Here is a 19931-nt window from a genome sequence, read left to right on the forward strand (position 1 = left end):
TGTCTAACATCCAATACATATATTATAGTTATGGATAACAGACTATATTCCTTAATGTTTGAATTTTGTCTTTGAGGACTCTAACCCCCTTTCCCACAACCTACATGGGATTTGTTGATTGATTGATGGTGATGTGAAGATATTACTGTAAATGGAAAGGATGTGTATCCCTTGCATTGCATTGAAACTAGTCTACTAAAAACTTAGTAAAATTCTTTTGTGCTCAATTTCCTACGGTCCCTTCGTGCCTTTATGAAGCACTAGTGAGGGGGTGATCCTTCATCTTCATAGCATCCGAGAATCCACTATAAAAGTTAGGAATTATTGATCTAGGCATTTCAAGAAGGTTTGGCACAATTGGTTTATCTCCACTCAAAGCCAAGTACATCAAATGAGATTTGTTAAATGGGTATTCAAGTCATTCCATTGTGATGGACAATGTCACAAATTCAAGTAAACAAGAATTAGTGGTCTTCTTGTAAGTAGTGGAGGCAAGGGTTTTCAAAGATTAGTGTAGTTGATGGCAGTGTGGATATTGTTCTCTCCTTGTCAACATTGTCAAAAACAATAATAATATTGACGTAATAGCGCCAACTAGTTGTATGGAAAACCATTATTAAACATTACTTTCACTAAGAGGAGAAAATTATAAGAATTTTTAATGGGGAAGAAACAACTGTGAAACATAACTATGGATTTTAGTTAAATTTATATAAGTCACCGTGTTCTTTAATTATTAATTATTTAATGTAAATACAAATAAATTATCGTTAAGATATTGATTTTGAAGATTAAATATGTATTAAAGGCATTCATCTATGACACTTGATTTTTCATGTAGTCTAAATAAACCACTTAAAGCTCATTATCAGTTAATTCTAATTAGTTTTGTAAATGATATATCTTTAGTTATGTTAAAGCTTTATTTCAAAAATAAATCATATTTATAAACTTATATCAATACATATAACTAAATGGAATTCAATAAATAGTTTCTAAGTCTTGTTGGATTCTATTAGATTATTTTAATTACAAATAGTTTATTTAAGAATTGGAATTTACAAAATGTTAATGTTGATGGGAAAATCAATGCAAAAAGTTTAAATACAACCATTTTTGATCCATCTCTTTAATGAGTCTAGGTTGTCCACTTAACACATTGCTAATTAATTATTCCATGTCTTATTAAGAAGAGAATTTTGTTTTACATAAAGTTTTGTTTCAAAACAATACAATATGACATTAATACACTCTTAATAAATTACTTGATAGACAAATAAATGTCAATAAATGGATTCCTTATTAAGTTATATGAGACATGATTGCATATAAAAATAGTTTATTTAAGAATAAATAAAAAAAATTATGGATTAAAAGTCGAATGCCCTACAATTTAACTAGTATTCACCTGAGCCGTCACCCATTAGCCTAAATAGTCCACTTAGTACTTATTGTCATGAAATTATAAGACTTATTTGTGGAAGAAATGCATCATAGTATATGGCTATTATATATCACATTTATACACTCATATTAATGGATATAACCAAGTACAAGTCAATAATGCAATTCTGGCTTGAATGATATGATATAGTTTATTTAAAATACAAATTTACAAAAAATTAACTTTAAATAATTAAATTAGATGCCTTATAGTTCAAAACTTTCAAAGACATAATTCATCTATGATAACATCTAATCAAACCTTGATAGTCCACTTAGCAATCATTATCATTAATTATATATATATTTTAAGAGATGTAAAATTATTTACAAAAGATTTTTATCTCAAAAATTACATATCACATTTATGCACTCATATTAATGCATTTTATATGCAAACAATGAATAAGTGACTTTGTGCCTTGTTTATTTTCAATATGATATGATTGCAGTTACAACATTAATTGATTTAAGCATATAAATTTATGAAAATTATGGATTGAGAAATCACATATATTATGCTTCAAAAAATTCAAATCATTCACCTATGACACATTTCCCATTAGTTTTAATAGTGTATAATGCATTGTGAATAGTGCACATAGCATTGATCAAGTAAATTATTATAATTTCTTTAGTAAGAATTGCACCTTTGTTTGCAAGGAGTTCTATTCCAAAATCTATATTTCAAATTTATATATGATTATTGATGCATATAAGTAAATAGAAGTCATTAAAAATAACATGCCTCGATGGTTCATGTAAGATAATTTGAATGGAAAATAATTCATTTAAGAACACACACACACACACACCCACATCTTAGAAAAAAAATCAATATAGCAAAGTCATTGCAAAAACAATTATAAATAATAATAAATATACATATTAATATAATTAGAAATTCCCATATATTTCAAAAAATATAAAATCATACAAATTGATTCAACAAAAACTATATCCAAAATGTATTGAAAAATTGGAATGTACTTTTCAACAAATTTATAAAGGAAATTATCTCCATCCACTACAATGAAGTACATGTTCTATTGAATGTTCAAATGTACTCATGTTTTTGTTTGATATGATGAAGTGTCTTAAAAAAGTGAATAAAACTTGCATAAACCAAGTATCTTGCTCTTTTCCTGTATAGTCTTTTATCAATATGTGGTTTGATCGATATACGATGAATTGAGAAGAATGATTTGTTGTATCTATTAGAAATACATTGGATTCTTCATAATTATCACCATATTGGCACCACACATCAGTCAATGTTTTCTCATAAAATTGTCTTGTTCTCACTACTTCCAATTTTGCCTGCAAATGGCAATGAGACATGTCCCATGCAAATTTAAAGTCTTATATCAATATTTGATTTTTCAAGTACTTTTAGGATGTATTTGTCAGTGAAATTTAATGTCCATATTGCGACATCATAATTTTTTAAGCAATATTTTAATACTTATGACTAGAAAGGACTTAAAAAATAGGACCTATCACCAAACTGCCAATCTAGTTCTCTTTGAATATGAAAATTTCGTTCATATTTGGTGTATGATTGGAAGAATGCTCCTTCCATTTCAAATATCCAAAACATATTTTGACTTGTAATAATGCCCATTTTCATCTGCATTGCAACCACATGTATTATATTAACATATCTCCACTTCAACACTTCATTGCTTAAGGACATAAAAACCCACCATTTTAAAAACAATGTTAATATTTATTAGGAATTATTTCCATTTTTATACAAATGGAATTTCACATTGAGTTCATACTAATTAGAAAATACAAATACAATGGCCTCATTAAAGCGAAAAAACTAATGATATGTTTACTTTATACATACAACCTAATACCTTTATTTAATTTGCATGGAATAAAATTCTTATAAGAATGCATTGACCCACCATTTAAATCATTGATTTTAAGAGCTATAATGATTTATTTAATTGCAATTGAAAAATATAATTACAATGGCCTAATGCAAGTAAACAAACTAATTATATATTAATTTCCACATACAATATAATACAATTTTTTAATTTCAAACCTAATTAATTATATGTTAATTTCTAGAGTCTATATCTTAGTTGATTTTGGTGCTTCTTTTAGTACTAACTATATGTTTATTGTTGGTTCTACATATAACCTATTATATTTTTTCAACTTATATGGAATAAAAAAAGGCTATAAGAAGGCAATGGGCCATCCTTCACATTACTAATTTCTAAGAGATATAATGATAACTTAGACCACAATTGAAACAAATAATTGTAATGATCTAATTCAAACAAATAGACCAATTATCTATTAATTTTTACATACAATTTAATCCATTGTAAAAAAAAATATAGCATGGGAAATTTTGATATGAAAACATTAAATGACCATTCAAATCAATAATTGTTATCAACACAATATCTCACCAAAAATAAAGAAATAAAAACATTTTTTTTAGTAATGACAAACCAAATCAACACTTTGTTTATTAGTGTTGTGAATAATAATTCATGATGTCATACATATAATAGCATGAAATAGACATTGATCATCTTAAGGTACTTCTAAATGTAATTGAACATCCTTCAAAGCAGCTTGCACATTTGTAGACTTGTTGAGTTTATGTAACATTCTCCATAGCTCATCGATCAACCAATTATCCTCTTGATTTGTTCCAATGAATGGAGGGGAAAGAATCACATTTTCTTTGGGATTCTCTTTCACTCTCTCAAGTGAAAAATCCACTATAATAGTATTGGTTGAATCATATTGTATATGCATTTCCCACACTTTATTCAATAATTTAGCATGTATAACTTTGGTTGGATTGTCAATGACCTTATGTCCCTTTTGTGGTTTACAGTATGAAGCAGTTCACATAAACACAAGTTGATCTTGTAATGTTTCTGAAACCAACTTTTTTAGAACTCTTGTTATACTTTGTTTCAAAGATTTCATCTAAATTGCAATGTAAAGAGATTCATTCTTGAAACAAATTTCAATTTTTTTTTTTGCATGTGGATGAATCCAAAATAAAGTTTTCTCTATTGCGTAATCTGCATCAATTACCATTTTCTCAATATGCCCTTTGTTTGTTGCTTCATCATCGATGTTGTGATAAAAAATGCCCTTTAGTTTAAAAATAACTATTTCTTTTCAATTATTTTGGTTGCAACACAATGACAAATAATCTAGTGAAACCATTTTATTCATGTTACAAAAATTACTAAAAAAATTGTTGAAACAATACACTTACCTTGAGTGGTTTTTTCACTATTTATAGATGAAACAATAATTTATTTTATCATCTTCATAGAACCTAGAGTAAACATATTAAACCTTGAATCAAATACCAATAGTACTTCTTATTATCAAATTATGTAATATAATATATATTCAATACAAAATTGGCAAAAGAAAAACATTAGTAATGCAACCTTTAAAAAGAAACACACGCACACACACACACACACACCTTTAACATTATTTTGATTCTTACTTTTGTCCTTTTTATTTGTTCCTATAATAAAAATTTGCAACGTTATGGTAGTCAAAAGCATTAAAATTTGAAGAATAATAAGATAAAAAAGAAGACAAGTTATAAGTATTTGATATGACATTATATTCATATTTGTAACTTTTCACCTCATCATCATCTTTGTTACCTTTATTTGTCTCTAAATTAAACATATAAAATATTTTGAATTGTGAAAATGAATAAAATCATTAAATAATAAGGAAAACAGGTGGACAAATTATAAGTACCTGATATTATATTTTGTCCTTGATTAAAGCTTTGTTTCACATTCATTTGATCAATGCCTTTTTTCTCCTTTCTTGTCGCTATAATAAACATAAAAAATTCATTAAATAACTATACAAAAAACAAATCATCTTTAATCATCCATATAATATTTTGGTCTTGACTGTAGTTTTGTGGGACATTCCCTTGGTCACTATATTCATTCTCTTTATTTCCAACTATAATTAACATATGAAATGCTATGAATCACGATAATAAAAATAATATTTAGAAAAAAAGGATAGAGTTACAATGATTAATACCCATTTCTATATCGATCATTCCATGGTCATTATCTTGATTAATTTCATTCTTCTCATAATTCCCTATAATAGACATCCAAAAATGTCATGAATATGGAAATTAAATAAATTCAAAAAGTTACAAGAGAAACAACCAAACAAATTATGTACCTGGTATGATAACTTCCTCTCCTCCTTCTCCTCTTGTTTCCATCTCTAAACGTTTTTCAACATCATAAGCACTATATTGATTATTTTTTTTCTTCGCACTTACATCATTCTCTGTTTTAGAATCTCCATCATTAGTCATTTTAGTAAACCCTTTGACAATTAATAAATCTGAACAAAATAGTATCCAATGTATTATAAGAGAAACAAGAAGTGAATTGTAGTACCTGAATTTTCCAAGAAGTTATTGGATCCTTGATTTGATAGTTGAAAATATTTGTAATTATTCAACATGATTTTCCTTTGTGATTATGTTTGCACAACACATGCAATTCTTCTTCCATATGTAAAACAAGCCTTGATTAAATTTGTCACGACATAAAGAGAAATAACCACTTTTGCATCACTACGTTGTTGGTGCTTTTCCAATAAATCGATTGAGGAATAATAATCTCTCTCATTTTCATCAAACATGTCTTCAAATGTGTGAGAGTATTTTGAAGCCTCCAAAAGTTTTAATTTTGAAGTATATATAAATGTATAGTAAAAACTATATCATAACTATAACTATTTTGGGTCTTATATTCATAAATGGCACTAATCATTTTATAGTTGAACTTGGAGCTCTTTATGGAAATTTCCAAACACTGGAATACATCATCACAAAACCAAAGTTATACTAAGATAACTGTAGTAAAGTCATTCAACTCAATTTTTTCGATAAGAAATCGAAAAAAATCAATATAATATCCCTTGTGGAATGGTTCTTTTTTCAATGCCAGTGTATCCATAAAAACAAGGTTAGTATGTAAAACCAGTTGTAACTAACATGGAAAAGAGTACAAAAGAGTTGAAAAAAGACCAGGGCCCCAAAAATTACAACCAAATTCAAAATTGTTGTTAGCCATTTGAACACTTGTGATCCATTTATCATTCTGTTAAGGACTCCACCTGCTTTTTGAGAAAGGAAGTATATCTTTGTATCATGTGTTCCTTTTACATAAGTAGAACCCTCCACCGTGTTGCAAAAATTGGAAAATATGACATCGTTAATTTCATAATCCTTAAGAATGTTGAATGTGATAAGAGTTATTTCATTCAATTTCTCATCATGACTTTGACAATATTTAACCATTGCATCCAATATTTTTCTGATGGTTTTCAATTTAGAACAATAATATTTTACTTTTATGGCATTTGTTGGATGATTAGGTGGAATAGAAAACCAAATAGCTCCACCCAATATCTTATCTGCTACTGAAGCAATTGATTCTATGGTTAATGCCTAAAGGAGGCAAAGAGTAGCCACTGTCAAACTGTGTAGACTATTTCTCTTGTAGTTATCAAAATTAGGCTGGCTTGGAGAACACTTTAATGTGCCTAGTTGGTAACTGTTAAAAACAATATCCCATTTATCCAAAATAGGTTGATCAAGATATAAGAGAATTTTTTTATCAGAAATATTTATAATTGGACAATTGAAGAAGGAGCATAAAATTTCATCATCGACCTAATTAAATAATAAATATAAACTAATAAGAATTCAATGTAGAAATGAAACTAAATAAGGTGTTATAAACTAATGAGAATTCATTATAAATATGAGAAAATATGACTTATATTATCAGATTTAGTCACTTATATAAAATAAAAAGAGATACAATAATAAAATGTTAAATGTAAAAATAATGAAAATTACATACCTTGTCTTCAATTTTCTTAAAACATGTAATCCTCTTTTTCTTTAATTTGTGATTGACAATTAAGAAATGTCTTGCAGAGCACACAATCAATAAATGGAGTTTTAAGAATACCTTATTTGTAGAATTTAGTTGACAACAAATGTGTATCAGCTTAGTGGGTTCAATTGATGGATGCAAGGATTGAGCATTATGTTTTTTATATTTTTGTTTCGCCTTCATAGTTACTTTATATTTAGGATTTGTTAAAATTTATTTCGCTGCTTGAATGGTGTGTTGACCATCAACTATCGAAAAATTGTTATTCTTAGCATTTAGATCTGTCTCACTTATAATTTTGATAGAGGTGACCAATGAATTAGACTCATTGATGTCAAATGGAATCATAAGAGCACTAGGCAATGAGGTTTAAAATTTCTCTATGAATGATGTCATTAATACTTGAACATTTAAATCATCTTGTGATCTCAATTTAAACACTTTGGGGGCTTATGTACATCTTTCGACAACCACTTTTCTACTAAAGGAGCTTGAAAATAGATAACAATGCTTGAAGGCTTCCTGATTTTCATCACATTGATTTGCAAGCTTTGTTGTCTCAAATTCAACTTTCCTAGCTTTTTGAAATTATGTAATAGGTTTGAAATCACTTTCTCTTATGTTCTCCTGCAAATTAGATAAATGTACTCTTCTTAAAGAAATTGATTGAGAATCGAGTTTATCATCTGGTATTTGATTAAGAAGTTTACCTTTTTTTTTGTAAATGAAGAAGTACATATGATGTTTTTTTACATGTTACATAGTGATATCTCAGAATAGTGGCTATGCTTTTTAAAAGACATGCACAACTATTTAGTCCAGATTTAGTGAAGCTCTCATAGTTATCCAAATTGAATGTTGAATTATTTATCGTATTTGGTGAATCAGTACTTGAAGATTCAATCAAGTCTAGTCTAAATTTTGTATACTCCACCTGACAATAAATTATTTTTACCTCATTTTATTTAATCACCTCCACTTGAAAGTCAATGTCATTTTCATTTCAAGCATAAAAATTAGTAAATGTTCCTAATATATATAGTTCGTTTCCATATATGGATCCAAATATATACATATCGGGAAACATATACATGGGAGCTTCTATTTGGACATACCAATCTTGCACAAACACATATTTATTAGAGATGTATTGCAATTTTTAATCATTTCAAAAGTAGGAGTAGATTGTGTTATTGATACTTCCATTTGAGTAGAATAAATTTTCTTTTTCTTAAGTGATGGTTGTAACATTTCATTTGCTTGGGGGCCAACCATTTCTGCAAACAACAACAAAAAAATATTTGCTTGAATCAAAATGAATTTATAATTTCAAATATTGTCACATAATGTTCTTTTAAATTTTGACAAACCAATTAATATAACCATTTCTAAGAGAGTATACAAAAAATATAAAACCACCATACCAGTTGAAGGAGGCATCGTTTGTATATCACTTGTTTTTTGTTTTCTCTTCACTACTTTACTTCGAATTTCAGGCACACCAGATTCCACAGTTTCTAGATTTTTTTTTTTGGTTATGGAAGACATGAAATGCCAAATATTATTAAAAAACCTTATAATACATTATTTCCATTTACATGGACAATAATAAATGAGTACATATGTTATGCAGCCTTACTATATGACACCAAAAGTTATCACCTAGCTAAAATTGCTAGGAAAAGGAAAATACCCATGTTAGTATGGGTTGTCCTCATTAAAAGCCCACTCCTAAGGCTATTTCCATGGGTTTTTGTGTGAAATTGGGGTTGTAATGTGGAAAATTCATGCTAACATTGTGTATTTCAATTTTCCTAGCAATTTTGGCTAGGTGATTGATCTGGATTTAAACAGGAATGCAAAAAATTATAGATATAACCATAAATACAAAGATGCAATAGAAATAACACTTCATTTCATTACTATCAAATACTAAAATATGCTTACAAACATAATGAAAATAAGACTAGCTCGGGTGATGGTAGCTTATCTCTGAGAAGAGATGTGGCGACTACATGCCTCAGAACTGTGTTTCAATGAGGCTCAAAGGCCTATTTATTAGTGAGAAAAAATGGAAAACCATAAACATCCAAAAACCTAACCCTAGGAAATGAAGCACCAAAACTACAGGCCCCATTTGTGTAAATTGGTACATCAACTTCCCAGGATCGTAACTTTGGCATACGATCTCCGATTGGCTATCATAATACCTTGTTTCAAAGATCTCGAAAGAGGGTCAAAAAAAAGTGGAAAGCTAATTTAGGACATTTCCAATCTCTTCGTTTTCCCTAAAAATACTGTTTAGGGCCTAAAAACGGCTCCGAAAGTTCAAGACCCGAAAAACTGCCAAAAATAGTCAACTGTGCTACAATTAAGGAAACTGAAAAACTAAAAGAGTAGTCTTGGGAGTCCATGTGGAATAGGCAGATGGCCACCAATATCCACCTGGATCATTCCTTCCCCCTTAGGAAGCAATGATCCCCATTTCGTTGAGTTCCTCCATGAGATGAGGAAACTTCTGTTGAACTTGGTCCTTGGTGAGCTACTTGCCCTGGTGAAGGAGTTGGCCTTCTTTGAAAACTTGATATAGTTGGATCCTTTACTGTCAGGTGTTCCTGATCTGCGTGTCCATGATTCGATCAATTGTGGCTTGTTCCATGCAATCTGGATTTAACTCTATAGGTGTGAGATGTTTTGCAATGTTTGATGTGTCTAGAAAAGGTGGGAAGTATGGTTGAAGGCGGTCCACATTGAACACTGGGTGTAGGCCAAGGAATGGGGGAATGCTGTGCTCAAATGCATTGTCTCCCACCGCCTTGGTAATGGTGTAAGGACCATATCAGAGTGGTCTGAGTTTCCGATAGGCTACGGTAAGGCATTCCTTTTGCAAATGCAACCAAACTTTGTCACCCACCTGAAACTTGTGTGGCACGCAATGTTGATCATGTTGCTGCTTGTACTTGGCATTTGATTTCTCTAGAATGTCGTGGACCTGCTAGTAGATATGTTGGATGTGCTCAATGAAGTTGTTTGCCTTATCGATTTTGGACTGGACATGAGACAAATCTGCATGAGTAGCTGCAAATGGCATGTCCACATCATTGGGACATAGTGGCAGGAATCCCAAGCCCACTTGAAAAGGACTGTGGCCAGTCGAGCTATGGAAAGCCTGGTTATAACTGTGCTAGACATAGGGGAGGCTCGCATCCCATGTGCATGGATGCTTTAAGTTATACATGCACAAAATGTGTACGATCATCCTGTTGACGACCTCTCTTTGGCCATTAGTTGGGGATGGAAAGCTGTGGACTTAGTGAGTTTGGTGTCCAACATCGACTAGAGACTGGACCAAAATGTACTGAGGAACCTGCTATCCTAATCTGAGATGATAGATTGTGGGATCCCAAAGTGTACCCACACTCGTTCAAAGAAGATTTTAGCAGTGGCTTTCGCAGTGATATTCTTCTTGCAGGACACCATAATGGCCATCTTTGAGAATTTATTGACGACTACAAATACGTAGTCGTTGCTATGTTTAGTAGAAGGAAGGTCCGACATGTAATCCATGGAGATGGATTCCCAAGGTCGACTAGGGGTAGACAATGGAGTATAGAGGCCTTGCTTCTTGATGGTCGGTTTGGAAATGGCACAGGCAGTGCAGGACCTAATGTACTTCGCAACATCCTGTTGAAGATTCAACCAACTGAAATATTTTTGTAGTACTGCCACTGTTTTCTCGACCCCGAAATGCCTAGCGGCCCGACTATAGTGCGCTTCCCAAATCATCTTGGCACGCTCTCTTGAAGGAACACAAAGGTGTCCCAGGTGGCATAATAGGGCATCCTAGAGGTGAAAATCTAGAACTTTCTAACCCTCCAAGAGCATCTGGTATGTGTGGTTGAATTCTGGGTCGCTTTTGTAGAGAAGTGGCCAATCAGAAGTATCGTGCCCACAAGAGTTGAGCACAGTGGTTAACGCCATGATCAGTGGTCGACTGAGGCAATCTAGACCATTATTGGTGCTACCCTTCTTATACTTGATATTCAAATGGAATTGTTGCAGGTATGTGGACCACTTATGATGGCGATCATTCTACAACTTCCCTTGTGTCTGTATGAATTGCAGGGGTCAGTGGTCTGTGTGGATGACCATTTCCTTCCCCAAAATGTAATGCTTCCATTGTCGGAAAGCTTGCACAATGGAATACATCTCTTTGTCATAAGTGGGATGCTTTCGGACTATGTCTGAAAGTGTCTCATTGTGTATGCCACCGAATGCCCCTGTTGATTAAGGACTGCCTCAATAGCATAGTCAGAGGCATTTGTCTCGATCTCAAATGGTTGTTGCAAATAATACTGAGAGGGGGTGTGAATCAGTATTATCAGATCAAGAATTTTTCTTTTTGATAATCAAATTTATATACGCTACTTCAGAGAGGGAAAATAGCGTGTACACGCAACTGTCTTTCAAGCAATGAGGGTTTATGCAGTAAACTTATGATTCAGTTAATTCATCATATGTTGATCTTTAATCAGTGCATCAGTACTTCATCAATCATTAAACAATAACCATGTGTAGTATAAACATAATAAACCACTACACATAGGCAACACACATGAACACTAAGATTTAAGGTGGAAACCTAATGTGGGTGAAAACTACCTGCTACTATCGTCTCTGTCTTCTTTTAATAATAAGAAAATCTGTTGACAATCTTGTACTAGTGCAGACTCATACCAGTACGCAGGATTCTACCTGTAGAAGGTTACGACCTTCTCTCGTTCTCTAGCTTCTACTGGAAGAGAACTACAACCCCCTAGCTATTGTACTAGTGCGTACGTGCTAGCTTACAAAAAACTCCACTCTTCCACTAGGGACCACATTTCTTGAATTTTCAGACTGGATGCTCTTGGCACATATCAAGACCTATGAAGACCTTAATTCATCAATAACCCATCAGAAATTTAGAAACTCAAACTTCATCAACCAGCATGTAGTTAATTTGAAACAATCAGATCACTGTCATCAAAATACTGTGTTGAACCCAGAAACTTGTATCAACATTCAGGACCAACTAAAACCTCAAAAATTCATGTGTTAGACTGTATACGCTACTTCAATGAAGAAAAATTTGCGTGTATACGCTACTTCCTTCAGCCCAACCTGTGTATACCTCTAAAGATTTTGAATCGTAAAATCTCTGAATCACAAAATGTACCAATCAGCAATGTACTGAACATCTACTGCCAACTTATAGAACTTTACACAAGCAGGCAACAGAAAACATTTCTTCTCACTTATACAGTCAATCAAATATCAACCTCCTTATGCATTCAAATTTTCATTTAGATCTAAGAAGACTTCATTGACAGACAACCGTAAAATAGTAGCAGCAGTAAATCAGCGATATTGATATGATATATTAGTCATCTCTGAACATCAAGCCTTTCTTTTGTATACGCTACTTGAAAGAACAGAGCCTGTGTAGAGATCTGTAAATATTGACTCAGAACTTTGCTGCAATTCCAGACTTTAGACAAACCCATATCATGATGGATAACCAAAAACATCAGATCTAGCATCAACCAATATCAGATCATTCAAGAATAAGTCATTTCAAGTCTCATGATTCTAATCCAATATTGAACTTAAGGTGCATATAAATATTTCAGATCTAGTCCTAAACATAACCCTGCAACATAAAATATACTTCAGATAGAAGTATTCCTTAGAATCTTATTCACTTGCGCATTTGGCCTTATGATCCTCTCTTCTTTATATATTTTTTGGCCTTTCTCAATACCATGGACCTGTAGAAATTTCTCTTTAGATCAGCTAACTTTGATACCATGTAGAAATTTTGACTATAGATTAACCTGATAATGCAATATAACTAAAGAAAAATACTTTAATCTACTTCTACAATCAAACTTATGGAAGCTTAATAGATTTGATCAAGATCAAGCGAAACACATATAACTAGAAGAATAATCAATGCACATGAAACACAAAAGAATACTTAGGGAAAAGCCTCAGCTAAAAACCCCATTATTTGTATTATCATACAAGGTGGAAATACATCAAGATTACACAAAGCTTTAGCTCTCACTGCTAGTCAGCTCTCAATACAATCCTCTTGGATGCTCTCAGGAAAACAAGGCTTCTCACAAACCTTCTCCTCAACCCTCCAAGCCTCCTATTTCCTTGTGCAGTTTCTCTAGGTGATCCTCCTGTTACCAAGTGTAGCACTGATCACTCACACTGATCTCACACCCTGTAAAACTACATAATCCTTAAGGAACCTTGTTCCTTCTGCATGGATGAGTTTCCTTTATAGGAAAACTCATGCAACTGATAGTACATTGACCCTGTCTTTAATCTAAACTGGGTCTTTCTCATAATAGAAATGCATGAGTTAATGATGAGGGAATCTTCAGTTATCTAGAGTATACTTGTTGAGTGCATGCATGCATCAACTGACTGATAACTCACAATTAGTTCCTAAAACAACTTTGAACTAATTTAACTTGATTTAACTGAGTAAACTGAGCTAACTAATTAAAAATAAAATATAACTCAATCTTATCTCCTTAATTAAGGGATAATCTCCTTAATTTAAGGGATAATCTCCTTAATTTAAGGGATAATTGTTGCATGAATTCAGAAAGAATTCTAACTTGAATTTCTCCAACTAATTAATCCATAATGAATTAATTAATTATTTTTCAAGCAGTTGGTGAGACTAAATTCAAATTTTAATTCACAATTTTAATTCAAGGATAAATTAAAATTAGAATATTCTGGGTTCTATTTTTATCATTTCTTGTTGCTATTTTCAACACTCCCTCTCAACAAGAAAGGAATTCAACTCGATCCCGATCCCGAACCTTTGGAATGTTCTGCATGCAACACTCCTCTCTTGTGTTGTTGCTCCAACATCTCCAGAAACAAAAAAAATCCAACCTGAATTAGTATTTTTCATCAAAGTCTCTGACTACTATTTCCTTTGTTGACTGAAAAACTCTGCACTTCCACTGACTCACCCTTTCTGCACTATTGCCAATCCTTCTCTGAGCTCTTCAGTATCTGACTACTCTAGCCTCTGTCACTTTGATCTCTAACTGCATCAATCCCATTGATTCCTCCCGCTACTCTGTACTTTGGGATCCTGTAGCAAGGTATGATCCATGAGATAAAACCTCTCAAGGGACCCTACCCAATTTCAGCCTTCTTGGGACTATCACTTCACATTGCCCACCTCACACCTGGAGGTATGGCTGCATGTGATCCCTCTACTGACTCTAATTGTGGCTCCTCCACAATTGTTTGAGACTTCTTATGGGATTGCATGTTGAGAGGTAATTTACTCTCCCTCTCAACCACCAAGTCTCTAACATTTGCCTTGCTCCTCAAGGCTTTGTATGCATCTTGAACCTCAAGAGCATACAAGTTCTTAACTCATGAACTGATCTGTTTCACTTTTATCGTTGTGATGTGTCTAAGGAAAACCTTTCCCTTACTGAAGACAACATCATAGCCTTTGTCCTTGTTACCGGGAAAAGTGTCAATTTAGAACTGCTCTATCCCACTAAGGTGTGATAGCTGCCTTAGAAACAAACAGAGAAAACTACTTTTGTATTTCCTTTATGAACTATAGATAGAGAGGAATGGCAAGAACCAACCTGTGTCTTGCGCTAATCCTTTGATTCAATCCCTCTCTTCTTTGACAACTTCCAACTACCTGCTCCCTTACTTGCTCAGCTTCACCAAGTACCTGTAAGATCACAGAAGAAGAACACTATACAAAGACAGGGATCTATATTCATAAACAACTTAGGATCAGATTTAAGTTAACCATACAAATGTAACAAGCATCAATGATACAAAAGCATGGAGGAAAAACTCAAATAGTTTTTATTGATAAACAAGAAGATCCAGGAGGAGTTACAACCGATGGTTCCTGACCCAGTATCAATCTCCCAACAAAGAAGCCCCTCTTCACCTCCAACAAAGCATAGATCACCCAATACTCTGATGTTTGTCTCAAAACCAACATCAATTCCTTACAATGTGCAAAATTCCAGCCTCTGGATATCTGGGATGAGGGATCCATATATAGATATGTGTAAGGAGGATGAGTCAGCTTGTGATTTGATTAGTGTCTTCTCTCTGTCAGTTCTTGCTTCCACTTGGAGACTGAAGGCCTCTTACTCATCCTTGGCCGAATTCAGTGAGGAAAGTGTCATAGGAGAAGATTCTGGAAGCTTCCATTGTCTCTCCACCTCGCGGAATGACACTGCCATTTGTCATTTCTCGCCCAACGCACCCTCATAGTGCATTTAGGTGCGTTGCAATGCACCTAGCCAGTGTATTCAGGTGCTATGCAACGCACCTAGCCAGTGGAGCAGTTGAAATGATCATGTTTTGACTTATTCTGAGCAGTTTCTGGTGGAGAACTTCTGGGAGAAGCTGTAATTTGTTGACCTTGTTCCTTTAGGGGTTAGAACAACACTTTTAGGGACTTAGGAACCCTTGGTTTATGGACATTTCATGCTTGGAGTTGTAAGGCACAAAAATGTCAATAACAGTTGCCCCCTAAAGTATGAGGTCGTTAATCGGGTGAAATGCTTTATTATGAGGATCCGAAGTTCTTTCAATGCTGGGAGGAGACCTGTAATAAGATACAATACAATACATTATCTTCATACTGTTTTTCATGATCTAGCTGAGGCGGGCATTCCCATGCTCAACTTTATAAATTCATTTTCATGTACATAGGACAGACAATCGTCTGATTGTAGACTGATGATTCTGATAGAGCCATCATCCTTTTGGTAGGGTGATTATCTGTGCTGCAATGTTGTACATTTAATGTCTTTATTTCCCTGGTATATATCGCAGCCCAGATGGATGAAACTAGATCCGAGGTCTTCAATCTCGTTCAATCTTCACTCGAAGTACAAGTCAATCCATGTGAGAAATGTTCTGAAGTCGAACATGGAAAGACATCGCTTGATTACCAGTCAATGATGTAAACTGTTAACAAGCGCGAGAGGAATCAACGATAATGATAATGATCCTCAAGGTACTACAGTACAATTCGTGTGGTGTGAATAAAGGACTTGGCATTGAACACGACGCAAAATCTTTCGGTCGAAGGTCATTGATGTAAACCTGTCGCCGGAAGTGAGAAACTTGCCATTGAGGCATGCAAGCTTCAAAGTACTGAATGGGGTGTTCCTAGACCAACTTCTTGGATAATGAGCTGATGTCGACAAGAAGTGATCCGTCACAGGAGGGCCTTAATGAATCCCACATCAATGACATGGAACGGAGCAAATGATTTTGATGGAGATGAAAACGATCTGATGATATACGGTTCAGGGTGGCGGTCATGAAAGAATGGAGTATAATGTATGGTAGCGGGTGGGACACAGGTGGCCTCTCTGGATGACTTCTCTTGAACATGTCGGCGACACTGATGTGATGGATTGGTAGCATTAACCCCAAATGTGGATGGTATGGTGTGACCATGGTGCTGTGACCGGTGAATGAAACAACCCAACCCGACTCAGACACGGAGTGGAAGTGTCATGTTCAAGAGCGACTTGCTACCAATAAAGATTCTTTGAGTTTTCTTCCCAATTTTTCCCCAGTCATTGCTGACCAGTACCTCTTTATTTTTGTCAAGCTTGAGGAAGATAACATATGCTTGTTCTATAATTTGCCCTTCGGGCAAACCCATCGCTATGTTTTAACGAGCCTAGCGATAGTGAAACTCGTTCTCGTCTAAAGACAAGTTTGTCGCTATTAATCTTTTTAACGAGTTTAACGACAAAGATAACTCGGTCCTTTTCATTTTTAGAGAGTCTGAAAAGGTATGTAAAGGTAACTCCAAAATTCCTTTTTCGTCATCTAATCCCTTAAGCCCGAAAAAGTATAAAACAATACAGAAGGGATGAATTTTCGATAGTTTTAACGAGCCGAACAAAACAAGCGCTCGATCTTTTTGTGCAATAATCCCTCAGGTCCAAAAAGATTAAAATCTAGATGAGGGATAACACTTCCTATCCCTTTAACGAGTTGGAAGGCCAAGGACTCGACAATCTTTTCATATTTTACGAGTCAGTTGAAAAGAGCTTAAATAAGACTCGTCTTTTGAGGAACGAGTGATAAAACGGGTAGCAACTGATTCTAGGTAAGGTTTGGAATTTTCCAATCACGGCAGTGTCACAAGGATGGCTAGTGAAATCACTCTTCGCAGCTGTTCCTCAAAATGGGTAAAAAATCAAGTGGAGGTGAATGATCGGCCAATGAAAAAGTGGAGGTGACGGTGCAAACACGACCAAGGATTTAATGGCTGAATTACTTCATTCACAGTGGTTATTTACCGGGGAATAGGTCATTTTTTAACGAGCTTAAACGCGGGTGGAAAGATTTTCTCGGTGCGGGTTTATTTTTTAACGAGCTTGAACCTTGCGGTAACACTGCTTGATTAATCCAGTCGTATGATAAGAGTGTCTCACATAAAAACGGCAACTTTTAGAGTTTTGCCCCACATCCTTTCTTTATGCAAGTTAGGAGATGACCAATCCTACGAGTTTAAAGGGTTAGAGGTCCTAAAAATTTTTAAAAAATAAATAGTCGCTCTTTGCTTGCACTCCAAAAGGTTTGCATGCCCCCAGGTATAAAACAAAGTTTCAAAGTTACCCTCTTTTCGAGCTGACAAAACATTCGTTTTATCAGGAAGGGTATACCTCTTACAGGTTACCCAAAGATTGTTCTATTCACAGCACAAACAAAACACTTCTTCGGCGATGTCTACCGAGATAAACACAGGTGAGTGAAGGAGGCTACTCCACTCACATAACTTTGACAAGAGAATCTTGTTCTAGAATAACCCCCTCTTCCAATCACGGACGGGGGTACAGACTAGTCATATTCTCCAGCGGAAACCTACCTTATACCCGAAGTTTTCCTGCCGAAGCAGACCAGGATGCATGCCCCCTGGGTTTCCGTCATATCCCTCCGAATTACTCGCGCTCATCGGGAGGACGGACTGGAGATTGAGACATTTCTTGCATGAAAAGACCATTCAGGGATGGTATATGACTATTTGCTATGCGTGATTCGGGAAATGAAAGTTGGTCTACGAGCTTGACCACTCTTCCTTCATGCAGAAAACACATTACTCTAAAGAGTGAGGAGACAATTGCTTCCATGCAATAAATATAGTCTCATCCAAGGAGTAGATTGTAATCCAGGGGTCCTTGAACTACCATTACGTTCATGCGAACTGTCTTCCTTCTCAATGTTATGGGCACATCGGGAAGGATCCCTAAAGGCCGACTAGTTCCTTTATCAAAGCCTGTCAGATTTCTCATCTCAGGCAAAAGCGATGGTGAACCAAGCGCTTTCCAAGCAGTTGAGGAAAGGATACTCACAGAAGCCCCCTCATCTATGATGGTACCAGCCATAACCATTCTATATATTTGAACGATAATTCAGAATGGTACGCTTGCTTGTAAACAGGGTCTGCATAGTTGATTCCAGTCGAAGGAGACAACTAGGTTGCTTGGAGGTGAGACCGAATAGACGGCCGGGTACGGCTCTGACGAACTTCCTTCCTGCGGTAAAGGAACGGGTAAATTGCCCCCATGTTCGTCAGAGTCTATGTTTATGAAGAGAATTTGGACGGTGTCATCCTTGTTCTCTTCAGTGACTGTATCATCTGAAGATGAAACCTCTGAAGGCAAGACCGGGTCAACTACCACCTCGACCTTGACTTTCGTCTGGTATGGATCCAGATGGTTTATCTTCAATGATAGGTGCTTCAGCCGACCACCTGAGCGGGCCAGCCGGATTTTCAACTAGTGACGGACTCGGCAAGAGTTTTTTATATCCAGGGGGAAGTCGCAACGGTGAAACCGGACGATCATCCAAAACTCTTTTAGCTTCGTCTAAGAAGGGACAACGGTGGACAGCATGATCGCCTTCGCACAGTTTCCAAGGAAATCTACATTTCGTTTTTTGTCCTGGGGCTTCACTTTCACTAGTTGATGGTGTGCTTTCAACATGATCATCAGGGGTTGACGACACCGGGTTATGCAAACGAGGAGACCAGTCCCTTAATATCCGAGGGATGCAAGGACAATCTCTGTGAAAGTGGTCTCCTTTGCAAATGACACATGGCGATTTAGGCTTGGTCGGTGCAGTGTGTGGATTTTTGTTAGACGACACTCATTTTCCCCCATTTGCCTTTGGCTCCTTCTTCTTCTTCTCTTTCTTCTTCTTTTCCTTCTTCTCCTTAGGAACTTGACTTTTGGCTTTACCAGCCCCATCAAGTGAAGAGGAAGGAGGAGAGGAAGAATTAGAGGAAGTAAAAGGCTGGTGGGCAACTCTGGATTCGTCTAATTGCTGATTCGATTGTTCAGGAATAGTGGTGTTCTGAACGACAGAGGTTGAGAAGAGCCATACTGGAAAACCAATTGTCAGCCCTGGAAGCGACAATGTGGCCATATGGGGCGC

This window comes from Pinus tabuliformis, chromosome 1_2 (genome assembly GCF_031772625.1).
Source record: "Pinus tabuliformis cultivar Carrire ecotype Pingquan chromosome 1_2, CPIR1, whole genome shotgun sequence".
Classification (NCBI taxonomy): Eukaryota; Viridiplantae; Streptophyta; class Pinopsida; order Pinales; family Pinaceae; genus Pinus; species Pinus tabuliformis.